Source organism: Eumetopias jubatus, unplaced genomic scaffold, assembly GCF_037043125.1.
Source record: "Eumetopias jubatus isolate StellerSeaLion01/CBP00866 unplaced genomic scaffold, mEumJub1_p1.0 scaffold_5, whole genome shotgun sequence".
Taxonomy (NCBI): domain Eukaryota; kingdom Metazoa; phylum Chordata; class Mammalia; order Carnivora; family Otariidae; genus Eumetopias; species Eumetopias jubatus.
In genome coordinates, this window is record NW_028274811.1 from 85,435,609 (window position 1) to 85,454,555 (window position 18,947).

The following is an 18,947-nucleotide window of genomic DNA, read 5'->3' on the forward strand; positions in this document are numbered from 1 at the left end:
GCCATGTGAATGAACCACCTAGGAGGCAGCACCTTAAGTCCCAATCAAGTCTTCAGATGACTGCAGTCCCAACCTATATCTTGATTGCAACCTCATGAGAGACCTTGAGACAAACCACCCAGCCAGGGTGCTCCTGAATTTCTGACTCAGACACTATGAGATATAAATGATCAGAGCTAGTAAGTCTATTGAAGCATAACAAATTATCCTGCAATAAATAACAAACACAAATAATTTAAATTACATGCACTTAGATACTGGATTTTCTTATACTTCTACCTATTACTAGAACAAAGATTTTCTAATGCCAACTCATGAAAGTATATTTTCTCCCTTTTAAAAGATCTGCTTATTCTCAGCATAGGAAGTGCCATGCTAGGGTTGACAGTATCAAAATGAATTATAGTGGTGTTTTGCTTGTGGGCAATGTCAGACCTGCTGCTTAGCTCCTTTATTCTATTTATCCTCTAATAAATATTCACTACATAGCTACTGCCATCAGGAACACTTACTTTTAGAATTTAAATCTAGCTGACTTAAGTTTTAGGCAAAGGGAAGGAGAAATCAGCTGAACTCCCAGAGAAGAGTTTCAACTAAAAGCTTGGATCTATACCCCTAGTGACCTATTTGCTGGGAGCCAAAAATGACTCACTTAAAAACAAACAAAACAGAGGTATAACTGACATATTAGTATAGGGTATACAACATAATGATTCGATATTTGTACATTGTGCTAAATGATCACCAAAGTAAATCTAGTTAACGTCTATCACCATAAATAGTAACAAAATTCTTTTTCTTATGATGAGAACTTTTAAGATGTACTGTAGCAACCTTCAAATATACAATATGGTATTATTAACTACAGACACTATGCTGTACATTTCCCATGACTTATTTTGTAACTGAAATTTGTACCTTTTGCCCCTCTCCACCCATTTTTGCCTGCCTCCCACTACCACCTCTGGCAACCACCAATCTGTTCTCTGTATCTATGAGCTTTTTTACTGATTCCACATATGAGATCATACAGTATTTGTCTTTCTCTATCTGGCTTATTTCAGTTAAGTATAATGCCCTCAAGGTCTATCCATATTGTTGCAAATGGCAGGATTTCATTTTCTTTTTTATGGCTGAGTAATACTTCATTGTACACACACACACACTGCATCTTTTTTCTTCCCCAGGAAAATCCCTTCCTCTTTTCTTTTTTCTTTCTTTGTGTAAAACATTCTCTCACAGGTCTGAAAATTAAAGGTCCAGAATCAAGGTGTCAATAGGGCCATATCTCTTCCCAAAGGCTCTAGAGGAGAAAGCTTTCGCACTTCTAGCTTCTGGTGAATGCCAGCAAACCTCTGCATTCCCTGGCTTTCTACCATATCTTCCTTAACCATTCATCAATCAATAGACAGGTTGTTTCCATATTTTGGCCACTGTAAATAATGCTGCCAAGAATATGGGGGTGTATATATCTTTGTTTTCTTCAGATAAACACCCAGAAGTGGAATACCTGAATCAGATGGTAGTTTCCATTTTTAATTTTTTGAGAAACCTCCATTCTGTCTTCCATAGTGGCTGCACCAGTTTACATTCTCCCCAAGAGTGCCCAAGGGTTTTTTTCTTTTCATATCCCTGCCAACACTTGCTATGTCTTGTCTTTTTGATAAAAGCCATTCTAACAGATGTGAGGTTGGTATCTCATTGTGGTTTTGATTTGCATTTCTCTGATGATTAATGATGTGGAGCATCTTTTCATGTACCTGTTGCCCATCTGTATGCTGTCTTTAGAAAAATGTCTGCTCATATCCTCTGCCCATTTCCTAACTGGATTGGTTTTTTGCTATTGAGTTGTATGAATTCCTAATATATTTTGGGTATTAACCTTTATCAGATATATAATTTGCAACTATTTTTTCCCATTTAGTAGGCTGCCTATAAATAACCATTGTTAAACTATCTTTCCTAGAAATAGAAAAGTAAGTTGAGAAACAAATACAACTTAATCCAACTATTTGAAGGGCAAAGTCTTGATTACTCTTTCAAGCCCACTGGAAAATTTGTTTTATATTCTCTCATATTTGCCTTTATAAAAATGCCTGCAAAATGCCCTAAAAATGTTTCTTAAAATTCCTCATAAAACAATCTTCTAAAATTATATAGCCTGAATTTCCTTTCAGTAAAATAATTATTTGACAAAATTTTGGTAATTATTACTACACTTGAGTTATAAATTCAATAATACAAACTTTATGACAAAATGAATTTATGACAAACTATGACAAATACTGCTAGAAAGTTATTTTGTATATGTTGGAACCAATTACATTTTAACTGAAAGATTTTATTTATTTGAGAGAGAGTAAGAGCGAGAGAGATCACAGAGGGAGAAGACTCCCCGCTGAGCGGAGAACCTGACACAGGGCTCAATCCCAGGACCCCAGGATCACGACCCGAGCTGAAGGCAGACGCCTAACTGACTGAGCCACTCAGGCGCCCCTTAACTTAATTTACTAACATTATCTCATCTTTCTATGATGAGCTGCTAAGGCAAAGTAAATATTCCAAGAGATTAATAAAGTATCTACTTTGAACAACAATCTAAGCTTGCTCTTAAATTATTTCTCATACTTTCATGTTTTCAATCTATCTCTAGATTTTTCCCATCTCCTAGGCACAAGCACAAAAGGCTGCTTTTACATATAGACAACTGCAAAATATTCCACTAAATATAACTACCAGATACACAATAAATAAGGATTAAGGTGGTATTATTCCTATATACTGCTATAAACAAGTAGACACATTAATAAAATCAACTGCAGCAAATCAAATAATGTACTATCAGCCACTGGACTTTGAAGTTACAGGCTGCTACACAAGAAAACTTCCAGGGTATGACTACTAGATTCCGTAAATGAACAGCTGTAGAAATGACAATAATAGATAAATCAGAGAGAAATTTTAAAAGTATAACTGTTAAACTTCTGAGATCAAATGGGTTTACTATCCCTAGTAACACAAAGAGATAATCTGATAAAAGGCTAAGCTTACTTAAATACTATCTTTCAGGACAACTTTTCTGTAAATTATTGTAAGAGCTTTAACAAATTCAGCACTGATATAGTGAAAATTTCACTAAAAATATAAAATATATGTAATCAGAAACAGACCTTTAGATAGTCCAAAATTTTTATATTTAAGTAGATACAAAACTGTATTTCCAACTTGTTCTGGCAAAGCCTCTATCTCACCAAAAATGGTTTAAAAAATTGTTTAAAAAATTGTTACAAAATGGAGCTCCATGTCAGGCTCCCTGATATGCAGGGAGTCTGCTTCTCCCTCTCCATCTGCCCCTCCCCCCACCCTCTCAGCACCCTACGTGTGCATGCTCTCTCTCATTCTCTTGCATGAGCACTCTCTCGCTCTCAAATAAATAAATCTTTAAAATAAATAAATAGCTGCTACAAAATGCTATTTTTTTAAAAGACTACCCATAGAAAGAAATCTGTGAGGAAAGAATTAAACAAGCATATAGCCAACACACTAAACAATATTTTCTATGGTTTACTGGAAATATAATTGGCTATGGGGGAATTAAAAGATTAAAGTCAAAGACAAATTGAGATGGAAGAATAAAATACCAATCCATTAAAAAATAGGATGAAGAATATTCCTCAAATTTACCTCTCATTTAGATAGGAAGATCTGATTCAGATGTGGCACAACAAAGGGCCCTGCTCAACCCACCATCCTCTGGGATGCCAAGTCAAATCAGTTCCAAATAGAGAAACAACATAGATTTATTTCCATGTCAATGAGCCAAGAAAAGAAGAGTACAGGAAAAAAGGAAAATAGAAAATTCAATGTTATGCATACCAAATGTAGCAAATTTCATTTGATGATAAAAATTCACAAAATGTGTTCAGAACAAATTAATATACCTGTGATATTTAGACACTTGTATATGTGTTAACTACAAAAAAAAAAGAGCTTATATGAGTGGGTTTGGAGAAACAAAGAAACAAGCATGGCAAAATGTTGAAGCAAGATGTATAAATGTGGTTTCCTTGTACTCCATAGAAATTCACTTAGAAATTTTCATGATAAAACTTTCAAGTATTCTCCTTTTCTCTGCCATCATTTGTTGAAGAACTATTTAAACAAAGTACAAAACTCTTGAGCATACATTATAGTTCAATGAATGTTTTCTTATGTTATATATCTGAATAACTACTACCTAGATCAAGATATAAAACATTACCATCATTTCAGAAGGTTCTCTCTTACCCCTTCCAACTCATTAAACTTCTCTCAATCCATAGGCAACCACTTTCTGGACTTCTACCCCAGATTAGTTTTTCCTGTTTTAAACTACACAATTGGAATCATACATATGAACTTTTTGTGTCTGTCTACTTTCGCTGAACACAATGTTTCTGGGATTCATTCATGTTGTTATAAATATTCTTACACATATTTTTTACCTTTCTTGGGTAGTATGACCTGGAAGTACAGGGCTATGTTTAGCTCTAACAGTTCCTACCAGTTTTCCAATGTGACTGAAACAATTTTCATTCTCATTAGCAATATATAATAGTATCAGTTGTTTTGTATCTTCAGCAACAAGTCTGGCCATTCTGGTAGGAGTGTGATGGTGACATTTCTTTGATGAATAGTAATGTGGAGCAACTTTACCTGTGCACACTGGCCTTTCATATATCTTTTATAAAGAATCTGATCACTTTTTTGCATGTTTTTAAAAACTGAGTTTTTTGCCTTTTTCTTTTTGATTTGTAATTTACGTATATTTTCTGGATACAAGTCGTTTGCTGGATTTATTGCAAATATTCGTACAGTCCGTGGCTTACCCTTTCCTTTCTTAATGATATATTGAAAAATAGAAATTCTTAATTTTATGCAGTCTAATTTATCGATTTTATGTTCTATTTAAGAAATCTTTGCAAAGGTGATAGGATATTCATCTAGGTTTTCCTCTATAAGCTTCATAATTTTAGCTTTTACATTTAGATCTATGATCAAACTTAAACTTTTGAAGATAGCACCAGGTATAAATCAAGGTTTATTTTATTACCATGTGGATATCCAGTTTATCTAACAATTTATTAAAAGTAAATGCATTCTCTTCTTTAATTTCAGTGGAGCTTTTGTCATAAACCAAGAATGGTTTATATGAAGGGCTATTTCTAGACACTCATATTCTTACATTGATCTTTTTATCTACCTTGTTGTAATACACACTGTTTTAATGACTGTAAATTCACAGTAAGTCTTGACATCTGAGACATTGACATTTTGATATAAATTCTGGAATCCATTTGACCAAAGAAAAACAAAATTCTGGGATTTTCAGACTGTTCTGAACCCACAGCTCAACTTGAGGGAAACTCACATGGTAACAATATTGAGTTTCCTACTACATAAAGATGGAATATTTCTCTATTCATTTAAGTACTTTAAAATGTCTCTGGGAGCACCTGGGTGGCTCAGTCAGTTAAGCATCTGACTTTTGACTATGGCTCAGGTCAAGACCTAAGGGTTGAGAGCAACTGAGCCCTGAGTCAGGCTCTGTGCTCAGCATAGGGTGACTGCTTGAGATTCTTTCTCCCTCTCCCTCTGCCCCTCCACCCCCACACTCTTCCCTTCTCTCTCTAAAATAAATAAATCTTTAAAAATAAAACGCTTGAGCACTGTTTTATCATTTTTAGTATAGAAGTTTTTCCCAATTTTTATTGTATTTATTCTTAGATTATATTTTGATGTTATTCTTTTTTTTTTTTTTTTTTAGTATCTATTTACTTGGGGTGCCTGCGTGGCTCAGTCGTTGAGCATCTGCCTTCTGCTCAGGTCATGATCCCAGGGTCCTGGGATCAAGCCCCACATTGGGCTCCCTGCTTGGCTGGAAGCCTGCTTCTCCCTCTCTCACTCCCCCTGCTTGTGTTCCCTCTCTCGCTGTCTGTCAAATAAATAAATAAATAAAATCTTTAAAAAAATTAAAATAAAAAATAAAATAAATATTTACTTGAGAGAGAACGAGCACAGAGGGAGAGGAAGAAGCAGACCCCTGCTGAGCAAGAAGCCCAATGTCCTGGGATCATGACCTGAGCCAAAGGCAGATGCTTAACCAACTGAGCCACCCAAGCGCTCCTTGATGCTATTCTAAAGATACTTTTCTAATTTTATTCTACACATTTTTGGCTGCTAGTATACAACTTACAATTTTTGTATACTGGCCTTGTATAACATGTATAACGATGTAACTGAATAGAAAGAAAGATACTGGAGATGAAACAAGGCTTTTCATTGAGTATGTTAACTGTACATTTTCTGATACTTTTTTTTTTTTTTAAAGATTTTACTTATTTGAGAGAGAGAGAGCCACGCACAAACAGGAAGAGGAGGGGCAGAGGGAGAAGCCAACTCCCTGCTGAGCAAGGAGCCTGACACAGAACTCCATCTCAGGCCCCTGAGATCATGACTTGAGCCAAAGGCAGATGTTTAACCAACTGAGCCACCCAGGCACCCCCATTTTCTGATATTCTTTAGGAAGTTAAGGATATTTCCTTCTACTGATAAGTTGATAAGGATTTTTACCATGAATGGATGTTGAACTTTGTCAAATGATTTCTCCATATCTACAGAAATGATCCTATTATTTCTCTATATTGTTCTATTAAAGAGATGAACTACACTGATTAATTTTAAAAACATTAAACCAACCCTGCATTCCTGGAACAAATTTGTGATCTATATTATCCTTTCTATGTATTACTGGATTATTTCAGTATCTATGTTCATGATAAATACTGGCCTATAATTTCCCCCTTTTTGTCATGCTCTTGTCAGTTTTTCCTATCAAGATTATGCTAAAATCATAAAATGTTGGGGGTGATGTTTATTTTTTTCCTCAGAAGAATTTGTGTAAAAGTGGCAGTATATCTTACCTAATTGTTTAGAATTTACCAGTGAAGCCATCTGGACTTGGGGTTTTGTAGAAAAGTTTTTATAAAGTCAACTTGTTTAATAGATATTAGGCAATTCATTTTCCATTTCCCATGTCAGTTTTGGTAAGTTGTGTTTTTCAAGGCTTATGATCTTTCATTCACTTATCAAACATTAATATAAAGTTCATAATTTCCCCTTATTATAATTTAATATCCATAAGATCTGTATTAATGCCTCCTTTTACATTCCTGGTATTGGTAACTTGTGTCTTTTCCCATTTTTTTCTTCATCCCTCATTACAGATTTATTACTTTTAAAAAGTCTTCTCAACAAACTGTAAAACATTTGTTGTTCCTTAATTTCTACTTTTATATATACTAATTCCTTCTTTCTAGTTTCTTTGGGTTTGATTTGTTCCCTTCAGTTACAAGCTTAGACTAACAATTTTTAATCTTTTTTCTTTACTAATATATGCATAAAAAACTACAAAGTTCTCTCAAAGTACTGCGCCAGTTCCATTCCATAAGTTCTGGTGCAACATTTTTGTTGTTTTTCAGATTGAAATGTTTTCTAATTTCTATTGTGACTTCGTTTTTGATTAATGCAGTATTTAGAAATGTCTTGCTTAACTTCCAAACATATGGGGCCCTTCTAGTTATTTTTCTGTTACTGAACTGTAATTAATTCCATAATGATCAGAAAACATGCACTACATAATGCCCATCTCAAATGTGATACTTCTTTAAGAATTATTTTGTCAACTGTCCCAAGTGCACTTAAGGGTGTAGTCTTCAATTGTTAGATATGTTGTTGTATAAATGTCAATTACATCAAGTCGATTAATCATGTCATTCAATTATATTCCTTTACTGATTTTTTTACATAACTGTTCTATCAGTTACTTTAAATGTGTATTTAAAGTCTCAGCTATGAATACATATACATCTTTCCTGTTAGTTATGCTAACTTCTACATTCAAAAGCTGTATTATTAGTTAAACACACATTTAAAATTATTATGTCTTCCTGATGAATTGACCCACTTATTATAACATATTCCTCTTTACTTCTTATAATACATCTTGTCCTACAACTATTTTGTACAAGATTAATATAGCCACATCAGCTTTCCTTTGGTGTTTGCGGACAATACTCAATTCTTTTTACTTTCATCTTATTTGTATTTTTGCATTTAAAGTGTTTTTCATAAGCAGAATATAGGAGGGTCTTACTTATAAGGCCTAACAATATTTGTACTTCCATTGAAGTGCTTAACCCATTTACATTTAACATAATTACTAATATAGATGAGTTTAAGTATCATCTTTCTCATTTGTTCTTTGTTCCTTTATTCTTCCTTTCTTGACTTTAGTACTGGTCAAAAAAAAAAATTTTTTTTTTTTTTTTTTTACTATTCCATTTTATTTCACCTACTAGCTTGTTTGATGTATCTTTTAGTACCAACGTTTCAATGGTTCCCCTTGAAATTACAAAATGCACCCTTGCTATATTCTGAATGTTATTTCCTAGAAGCTCACGATAAAGTATCTTTCCTAAAGAGTGTTTTAAGTTTTCTCATCTCAGGTAATTATATTGGGGAAAGACAAAGTGTGGGTTGGATTAGAGTACAAAATCTCTCAGAATTGCAGAAACACAGAAAGTTGGCATCTACTCACAGGCTCTTATTCGTATGTGCTGAAAAAATTGGGAACCAGGCTGAAGACTAAAGAGGCACCTTCCAGAGTGGAAGGAAGGTACAAAGGAAAAGAGTAAAATCCTACCTGGGCCCTTCACCCATATGGGGGAAAAAAACCCTTACACTACTGACAGAAGGACACCAATCACTGTCTTCCATTGTGGCTAGGGGAGGAGTAAAGAAAAAAGAATTTATTTCTGGAATAGAATTAGAAAATAGATCAAGGATTTCAAGAGCTGGAAATGCAAATGAAAGAATAAAAGACACATTAACAGTGACCAAAAAAAAAAAAAAAAAGCATTTTATGGGCTCATCAAAGGACGAGGGAGGGAAAGTACATATGAACTTCAAGACAGGTCATGAAAAATTACTCAAACTGAAATACAATTAAAAAAAAAAAAGGTGTGGGGAGGACACAAAAAAGAGCCTCCAAGAATTGTAGGACTATATCAAATGAACTACCATCTATGTAATGGGATTCTCACAAGAAGAGAAAGTGATGCAGAAGAACTATTAGAAGAGAAATTTCCAAATACGATTTAAGAGATCAAACCTTAAACTGAAGAAAAGCTCAACAACCACTCACAAAAAGCCCTATAAATAGAATACATGCACACCATGAGACAAATATTTTTCAACCTGCTATGAAAACGGAACATTAAGGAAACATTTTTGATGCAGAGGAATGAATTACAACTGACTTGTCATCAGAAACCGTGCAAGAAAACAATATATATGGCATATTTAATATAAGAAAAACACCGTGAACAAAGAATTCTATACCTGCAAAGTACTTTGCAAAACAAAAAACAAAAAAACAAAAGTACATTATAGCCAACCCAAGAGATGTTACCAGTAGACCTGAACTACAAAAAGAGTACAAAACAGACATTTGATTCTACGAAGAAATGTGGAACTTTAAATTATCTTCACTTTAAGGGAATATAGAATATATAGAAAATGTAAAATATATTTTTCCTTATTTTTAATTACTTCGAAACAGATGTGTGTGAAGTAGCATTCACTGTCCAAACTTTCTGAGATGATGGAAATGTTCTATCTTACACAGTTCTATCTGAAAGCTAAAAGCTACATGTGGCTACTAGGCGCTTTAAAAATGGGCTAGTACAGAGGAAATTAATTTAAACTTAATACTAACTACTCTAAATTCAAATGAAATAGTCACACTGGCTAGTGACATGATGGACAATGCAGGTCTAAAGCAAACATAGTAGCAATGTATTATGAGCTTATGGCATATGTAAAAATAATATATGTAGCAATAATAGTGCAAAAAATAGTTAAGAAGAAATTGGCAATTTACTGTTGAGGAGCTCTGACACTATATAAAAAGTTGTATAACACTGCCTGAACATAGAAGATGTATAATAGAAATCACAGAGGAACCAGTATTAAGAGTTTTAAAGAGGCAAAATAAGTATAAGTAGTGAGATAATAATGAAGATAAAAATACAGAACATTCAGTAGATAGATTAAATAAAAAACTACTAAGATGATAGGTTTAAATCCAATCACATTAATAATTACATTAAACATAAACAATCTAAACAACCTAATTAAAAAGCCAGGCTGTCAGGATGGATTAAAAAAAACAAAAGTGGGTTGTCTATACCAAAACTACTTTAAAATATAATGGCATAGATGTAAAGTAAAAGGATTTATCATGCAAACATAACCAAAAGAAAGATAGAGTGGTGATACGAACATCAGATAAAGTAGACTGCAGAAGAAGGAATACTGTCAGAAATAAGGAGGCATATTATATAATGATAAAGGAGTCAATTTACTAAAATGACTGAACAGTCCTAAATATATATGCACCTAACAACAGAGGTTCAAGATTCATGAAGCAAAAATTGTTAGGAAAGAAAAAATAGATCCACAATTATACTTGGGACAGTTCAACTCTTCTTGCAATGATCAACAAAACAAGTAGACAAACCCTCAGTAAGGAAACAGAAAACCTAATAAGCTCCATCAGTCAACTTGACCTGACAACTACAGAATACTTAATGTAAAATATAAAATTTAATATGAAATACACAACAGAATACTCCACCCAAAAGCAGCAAAATACACATTATTTTGAAGTACATATGGAACATTTACCAAGAATGACCATATTCTGGGCCATAAAACAAACTTCAAAGAACTTAAAGGAAATTATACAAAGTATGTTATCTGCCTACAAAAAAAAAATAAACAGAGAAATCAGTTACAAAAAGACATTCACCAAATATTTGGAAATTAAAACAATATACTTCCAATCATGGGTCAAAGTGAAAGTCACATAAGAATTTAGAAAATATCGGGGCAGCTGGGTGGCTCGACTAGTCGTTAAGCGTCTGCCTTCAGCTCAGGTCATGATCCCAGGGTCCTGGGATCAAGTCACACATTGGGCTCTCTGCTCAACGGGAAGCCTGCTTTTCCCTCTCCCACTCCCCCTGCTTGTGTTCCTTCTCACTGTGTCTCTATCAAATTAATAAATAAAATCTTAAAAAAAAATTTTAGAAAATATCAACATAACAAAATTTTGGGAGACATCTAAAGTAGTGTTTAGAAGGAAAAGATGGTCTCAAAGCAATGGCCCAAGTTTATACCTTAAGAAATCCTAACAGAATGGATTTAAACCCAAAGCATACAAAAAGAAATAGTAAAGACCAAAAATCAATGAAACTGAAAAGGTTTTGTTTTTTTTTTATGCAATGAAACAAAACTGGATCTCTGGAAAAATTAATAAAATTGATAAGCCTGGACACAAACTAATAAAGACAAGAGAGGACACATTGCCAACACGCGGAATAAATGAAAAGACATCACTACAGCAGCTACAGACACTAAAAGGATAATAAACAACTCTATGACAATGAATAGATGAAACAAACTCCTTCAAAAACACAAACCACTAACACTCACATATTAAGTGATTCATGCAATCAAAAACCAAAAGCTTTCAAGAAGTAGATAACCCTAATCATCTTATACCTATTAAAGTAATTGAATTTATCCTTTAAAACTCTTCAAAAAGAAAACTCTGGGCCAAGATGTGTTAGCTTGCAAACTCTAACAAAAATTTATGAAACAAATACCACTCATCTGAAATTTTTCAGAAAATATAAGAGGAAGAAACACTTTCAAACGCCATGAGATTAGCATGATCCTAATACAAAAAATTACATGAAAAAGCATCCTTCGTGAACATAAATACAAAAAAGTATTCAACAAACTATGAGTTAAATCGAATCTACAAATTTATAAAAATGATAATACATCATAACCAAATGAGGTTTATCTAGAGAATGCAAAGTTGCTTCAACATCTGAAAATAAAGCAATGTAACTCATCTTATTAACAGACCAAAGAAGATAAACCATATGATCATCTCAATAAATACAGTAAAATTTAATGTCCATTTGATAAAAATTCCCATCAAGGACAGAATGGGAACATCTTTAACTTGATAAAAGACCTCGTATACTTAATATGGTAATACATAATATATACAAAATGATACTTAATATATAATAATAACTTGATAAAAGGCCCTTTTATACAATAATGAAAGACTGAAACCAATAAGTCACTTCTAAAAAACTTTATGGAAAAGCAAAGAAACTAGAATAGCCACAATGATTTTGAAAAATAGAGAAAGACAAATACCACATGATTTCACTCATATGAAGAATTTAAGAAACAAAACAAACAAGTAAAGGGACCAAAAAAAAAGAGAGGCAAACCAAGAAACAGACCATTAAATATAGACAACAAACTGATGGTTATCAGAAAGGAGGTGGGGAGGGGGGATGGGTTAAACAGGTGATGGGGATTAAGGAGTGCACTTGTGATGAGCACCAGGTGATGTATGTAAGTGTTGAATCACTATATTGTATACCTGGAAGTAATTATTACACTGTATGTTAACTAACTGGAATTCAAATAAAAACTTCAAAACAACAAAAAAGTAAATACTTCAAAAAAAAAAAGAGTAAAGCTGGAGTACTTGCACTACCTGATTTCAAGACTTACTATAAAACAACAAAATAATCATGACAATGTGGTATTGGCAAAATGATACGTATAAAGATCAAGGGGTTAGTCCAGAAATAGACTCATATGTATATGGTCAACTGATTTTTTACTATGTTAATTCAGTAAGGAAAGGAAAGTGTTCCTAACAAATGGTGCTACAACTGAGAAAATGAGCCTTAGTTCTTCTCACACCACATACAAACATTAACTCAAAATGCATGACACACCTTGTCATAAAAGCCAAAACTATAAAACCTGTGGAAGAATAGATAAGATCTCCATTAACTTTGCATTGAGCAAACTCAGAACACAAACACAAATCATAAAAGGAAAACTGATGAACTGAATTTATTTTTTTAATTTTTTAAATTATTTTATTTTATTTTATTTTTAATTTATTTATTTGACAGAGAGATAGCGAGAGAGGGAACACAAGCAGGGTGAGTGGGCAAGGAAGCAGCAGGCTCCCTGCTGGGCAGGGAGCCCGTTGTGGGACTCGATTCCAGGACCCTGAGATGATGACCCGGGCCGATGGCAGACACCCAGCAACTGAGCCACCCAGGAGCCCCTGAATTTATTTTTTTTAAAGATTTATTTATTTATTTGAGAGAGAGAAAGAAAGAGGAGCACAAATTGGAGCAGGAGAGGAATTGGGAGAAAGAGATTCTCCAGCAAGACTCCTGGCTGAGTGCAGAGCCCAATGAGGGGCTGGATTGCCTGACCACAAGATCTCAACCTGAGCTGAAACCAAGAGCTAGACGCTTAAGGGGCTGTGCCACCCAGGTGCCCCTGAATTTAATCAAAATTAAAAGATCCTCTATTCTGAAAAGTTTGGAAAAATAAAAAGGTAAGCCTCAGACTGCACTGTGTATGTATGTGTCTGTGTGGGTCAAAGGACTTACGCAAAAATATTCTTACAACTCAATGAGACAAACAACCTAATGTTTAAAAATGGGCAAAAGATTTGAACAGATACTTCACAAATACACACAAATGACCAACAGAACATTTTCAGTGTCCTTAATCATCAGATAAATGCAAATTAAAATTAAAGTATGATACTACCACATACTCACTAGAAAGGCTAAAATTAAGAAGACTGAAATAACCAAGTGTTGATGAGGGCATAGAGCAACTGGAACTGTAAAACAGGAAACAGGGTGGCAGGTTTTTATATTTAAACATTCATTTACCATACAATGCAACAGATCCATTTCTAGGTATTTACCCAAGAGAACAAAAATCTGTGTTTCACACAAAACTTATGAATGAATGTTCATAGCAGCTTTATCAATAACAGCCCCAAACTGGAAACAATCCATGTATCTATAAATAGGTGAAATGGTCAGCAAATACTGGTAAATCAATACCGTGGACTACTACTCAACAACAAAAAGTTATGAATCAGTTAAACACACAAAAGCATGTATGATTGTCAAAGACATCATGCTGAGAGAAAAAAGCTAAGTGCCAAAGAGTACTTATTATGTAATTACATTTATACGAAATTCTAGAACAAATGAAACCAATTTATAGTGAGAAGGAGAGGACAATGGAATGGTATAAATGTCACTGTACAAGGCAAAAGGGAACTTTTGGGAATGACAGATATATTCTATATCTTGACTGTGATAATGAAAACATTCTACTCTTGAATGTGGTGGTGGTGACAGGGATGTACATATTTGTCAAAACATACTTAATTGTGTATTTTAAATACACACATTTTGTTGTATGTAAATTATCCTCAATAAAGTTGATTCTTTAAAATGGAGCTCTCTTGGGAAAATATTAACCAGGGAATATTGGTGATGCCTTTTAACCACTAAAGTCAAAAACATCAATAAAATTCAATACCCACTTATGGTTTTTAAAAATGTCATCAGAAATAAAAGAACAAAAAAATCATCTTAGAAAGCCAAGAACAGAAAATATTTTAACTTAATATTCTCCATTTATCAGAAAGTTTCAGCAAACATCATAACTGATGCTAAAACATCAGAAGCATTCCCTCAAAGTCAGAAACAACACATTTTTAGCTATCCCTGCTATTCCAAATTATATATTTAGTATACTAGTCAAAGCAATGAGGAAAACACATAAGTTATAAAAAATGAAAAGAAAGCCAGAAAGCTTGAATACTTTCAGATAATCACCAGCTCAAGTGATTAGATACATGATAAACAGAAAAAACACAAAAGTTTTCCTATAACCAGAAAGAGAGAGAGAGAAAATGTTACCGAAAGTTTCCATCCACCAGAGCAAATCAAATCATAAGATAGCTAGGAATACTAGTAAGGAATGCCATACATATGGGGGAGGAAAAAAAAAACAACTATAAAACTTTGCCTAAGAATATAAAGCAAGACGTGAATAAAAGGGAAAGACATACCATACATGCATACAGAAATGAGGGGGAAAACTCAGTATCATAAAGGTTAGTTTGCCCCAAATTAACCTAAAATTTCAATATAACATCATTCAAAAAAACCTAAGGATTTTTTTTTTAAGATTCTATTTATTTATTTAATTGATAGAGAGAGAGAGAGAGGGAACACAAGCAGGGGGAGTGAGAGAGGGAGAAGCAGGCTTCCCGCCAAGTGGGGAGCCCAATGCTGGGCTGGATCCCAGGACCCTGAAACCATGACCTGAGCTGAAGGAAATCCCTCAACCAACTGAGCCACCCAGGTGCCCAAAACCTAAGGATTTTTTTATTTAACTTTTAAGCTGAGTCTAAAGTTTATCTGGAGAAGAAATGCTTAAGAAACCGTCAAGAATAATTCTAAAAAGAGGAAGAAATGGTTATCAAAATTTAAAATATGCATACCATTTAACCCAGCAATTCCATTTGTAGGAATCCATGCTCCAAAAATAATCAAAAGAAGTTTCCCTAACAATTCACTTTAAAAATAAAGGTAGGATTAGAAGGGGAAGTGGGAGCTTCATTTTTTACCTTACATTCCTCCAAAATGTTTGATTTTTTTAAATTTTTTAAGATTTAAGGTTTGTAATTAAAAACTAATCAAATTAAAAAGTTGTCTTCAAATAAAGCATTATTTGTGATAGCAAAAAAAACCTAAATGTCTTTCACTAGAAGGTTAAATAATTATAGCTCATTCAAACTCATGAAATCCTACTTAACCTTTATAAAGTATCAGAGAGATCTATGTATAACAAATAAAGATGTACAAGACATATAAACAAGAGAAAGAAACAAGTGATATACCAATGTGTTTGGTATTCCTCTCTGCCCCCCCAAAACCCAACTTCGCATGTACGTATGTGTGTTTAAAAACACATTTATAAAGATGCACAGTAAATGGTTAACTTTAGACACTGGAGTAGGACTGGAGGATGAGAAATGTTCACATTTTACCTAATAGTCCTTTTTCTATATTGTTAAGTTTTACATCAAGCTTGAATGTCTGTGGTTAGTTTTCAAAACTTAAACTTATTTCATATAAAAATGACATGAATTCTAGGAGACAAAAAACTAAAAAAACAGTTAAAACGTTTATTTATCTTCATATTTATTTACATACTCTTCAAATGATGTGTAGTCTTCAGCAGAGGTGGCTGCCATTTTAAGGAAATTTAACTGACCAAATAGGTCATGATAAAAATAATACAGTAAGCCTTTTTTTTTTTAAAAAAAAAACGTGAACTTCACAGAACCAGCAGACTCAAAGCAGCGTCCATGCATACGCAAAAAATTTTTACGCCTGGAGAGGGGAGTCTCCTAAACAGATTCTTCCTCTTGCAAAAAGAGTATTTTACCTCCTCCCTTTTTCTTCAACTTGGTCTGGGCGACTTTAAAACTCACCATTTTGAATGTGCGCAAAATGATTAACAAGCAGTAATCTCAGAGAGGCCCAAACTGAAGGTGGCTCTACCAGAGGAGTGCTCTGACCTGACATCGCTAACCGGCAGAAGCATTGATGGAATGGTGCTAATATCGGCAGAAGAGCGATTGCTATGGTTTGTATAGGGTGTCTGCGTGCCCAAGGCTCGGTGACAATCGGGAAAAATGCAAATACAGCCAGGAGAGCGACCGCAACGGAAGATTTCGAGAGGGAGGGGGGCTGCAGGCCTGTGGCGTAAGATGGATCAGCTCTATGCGGGATGACTGGAAATGGGCAGAGAAGGCGGCTGTGAGGTTTTGGTGGGGTCACACTCATACAGCCGCCAGTGTCGGGAGAAAGAAAGCGGGGTCCTTGGCCAAGGCACCAAGGACAGCAGAAGAGGCAGCAGGGAAGAGTGGCCGGTGGAGACCCCCAGATCTATCGATGCCATTCGCTGGGGGGAGCGGGCGCGGCGGCCACGGACTCGAGCGCGGCCTCAGGTCCGGGTTGGACCGGGCCCAGGAGGCGAAGAAGGCCTCTTACAGCCATCAACCCCACCCACCATGGCCGGCGCAGCGGGCAGGGACAGGCCCTGCTCCTTCTCGAGGACAGAAATTAAGAAATGGAAGGGGTTGAAGGCAGCAATCTCCACGCCCCGACCCTCACATTCCTGACATCAGAACAAGCTAGATTAAAAAAAAAAAAAAAATCCCCTCACCGAACTGTGCAGCGGCTCCGGAGCGAGAACAGCGCTCGATCCTCCACCCGCCACCACCGCCTTCTTCTCCGCCTCCGACTCCTCCCCCGCGGAACGCGCAGCGGCAGGCGGCGGCGGCGGCGGCGGCGGAAGCAGAGGCGGAGGCGGCGGCGCGTCCCGCCCCTAGCGCCGCGGTAGAGGCGAAGGAGGAGGACACGCAAGCCCCGCCCCCGAGCAACACCGACCAATAGACTCAAAGGACCTCTGCGGGGGGGGGGGGGAATCCACCTATCCAATCGGAACCCGAGGGATGGGCTCACGTCAATGGTTGGGACGTGGCAGAAAAAGGGAAATATACTTGGACTGTGTCTACTCCCCGGACCCCCTTCTGGCTCACAAGGACTTCACCCATTGGCCGGAGAGCGGAAGGATGAAGCTACACTCCCCCCAACTCCGGCCCAGTCTGGGCCCACCTCCTTTCCCTGCAGCACTGCGACTTTCGGGCAGGGGGCGGGGCACCAAGCTGGGGCTGGAACAGCACGGCCTTTTGTGGTTTGGCCTGGGAGAATAGGCGGGGTCTCAGGGAAACGGAAGGGGGTGTGGAGAACTAAGGGAAGGGCTGGCGCAGCTAGACTTTTTCAGAAATCCCAAAGCAACAACCAAAATGGAGGAATTAAGATCAATCCTAACTCTACTGGAAACCTGACTAACAAGGTTAAGGTCTCCTGGCATAAAGCTCAGTCCGTTGCAGTTCAGATATGGGTGGGACAAGAAAAAATAGAGGGCACGTTTGCCCACCCTGACTCTGCGCACTATGTAGTGCCTTTTCCCCTCCCTCCCTGCAGTGAGACCCTTGCATCCTCATTTCAGATTCTCTTCGGGCGGGGGATAGGGGATGCCTGCGTTTCCTCTCTATAGCCCTGGGCTGACCAGAACCTTCCAGTTTGCATCTAGAGGCTAGTCGGCTGTCAAGCCAAGAAGTAACAGCTCCCATCACATGCAACCAAAATAAATAACTACAGCTGTAGTCCCTGGACATCTTGCTTAATTTAAACACGGGTTAACAGTTTAATCATGTCAGTGATGCTAAATTGTTTCTTCGTCCCCCACATGTCCTTTTTTTTACCCCCATCCCGAACATGTCTGCTTCTCTGATTACAGTCCTGCTCTCCTCCCACCTTATTCCCCAACCCCCTCAACTCCTTCCATGTACACGCCCAGTGCCCAGGATATATTTATCGCGTCCCACCCCCAGGAATTAAGCGCCCCACTCCTTGTGCTGTCCCTGGCAACTGCAAAATCTGCTAGTGAACCGAGACCCTTTTTTTTTCCTTTTGATTAAAGCAAATTATCCAAAATTTACTATGGGAACTTTGGTTACGAGAATTTGCTATAGACATTTTGTGAAATCAAATCTAAGTTTCAGCCCACCCTTGTAGTACATTTCTCACCAAGAAACCGTTTCTCACTTGATGTTTCTCTACTTTACACATGTTGCTCTAGAAGCTGTGGCTCTTTTCCATCCAAGTCTCTCCCTCTTTGAAAGATAATTCGTACTTTAATCAAACTTCCCTAATCTCCCTTTGGGATGTTGCATATTGATCCAATTGGATATACTAACATGTTTGTTAGGGCAGGGTTTCTCAAATTTCAATCTTTTCATACCATACCTGTGTGTGTATAATACTAACAGTATTATT

General features: G+C 36.1%; 1 protein-coding gene and 1 pseudogene across 1 annotated transcript in view; one reads left to right on the forward strand and one right to left on the reverse strand.

Moving 5' to 3' along the window:
- PJA2 (praja ring finger ubiquitin ligase 2) overlaps positions 1-17,353 on the reverse strand; it is a 70,753-nt gene extending 53,400 nt beyond the window's left edge. The window contains exon 1 of the mRNA XM_028102723.2: positions 17,269-17,353. The gene's annotated coding sequence lies outside the window, so the exon portion shown is untranslated. The remainder of the gene's footprint in view (positions 1-17,268) is intronic.
- LOC148164378 (uncharacterized) lies at positions 16,841-17,498 on the forward strand (annotated as a pseudogene).
- The last annotated feature ends 1,449 nt before the right edge of the window (positions 17,499-18,947 follow it).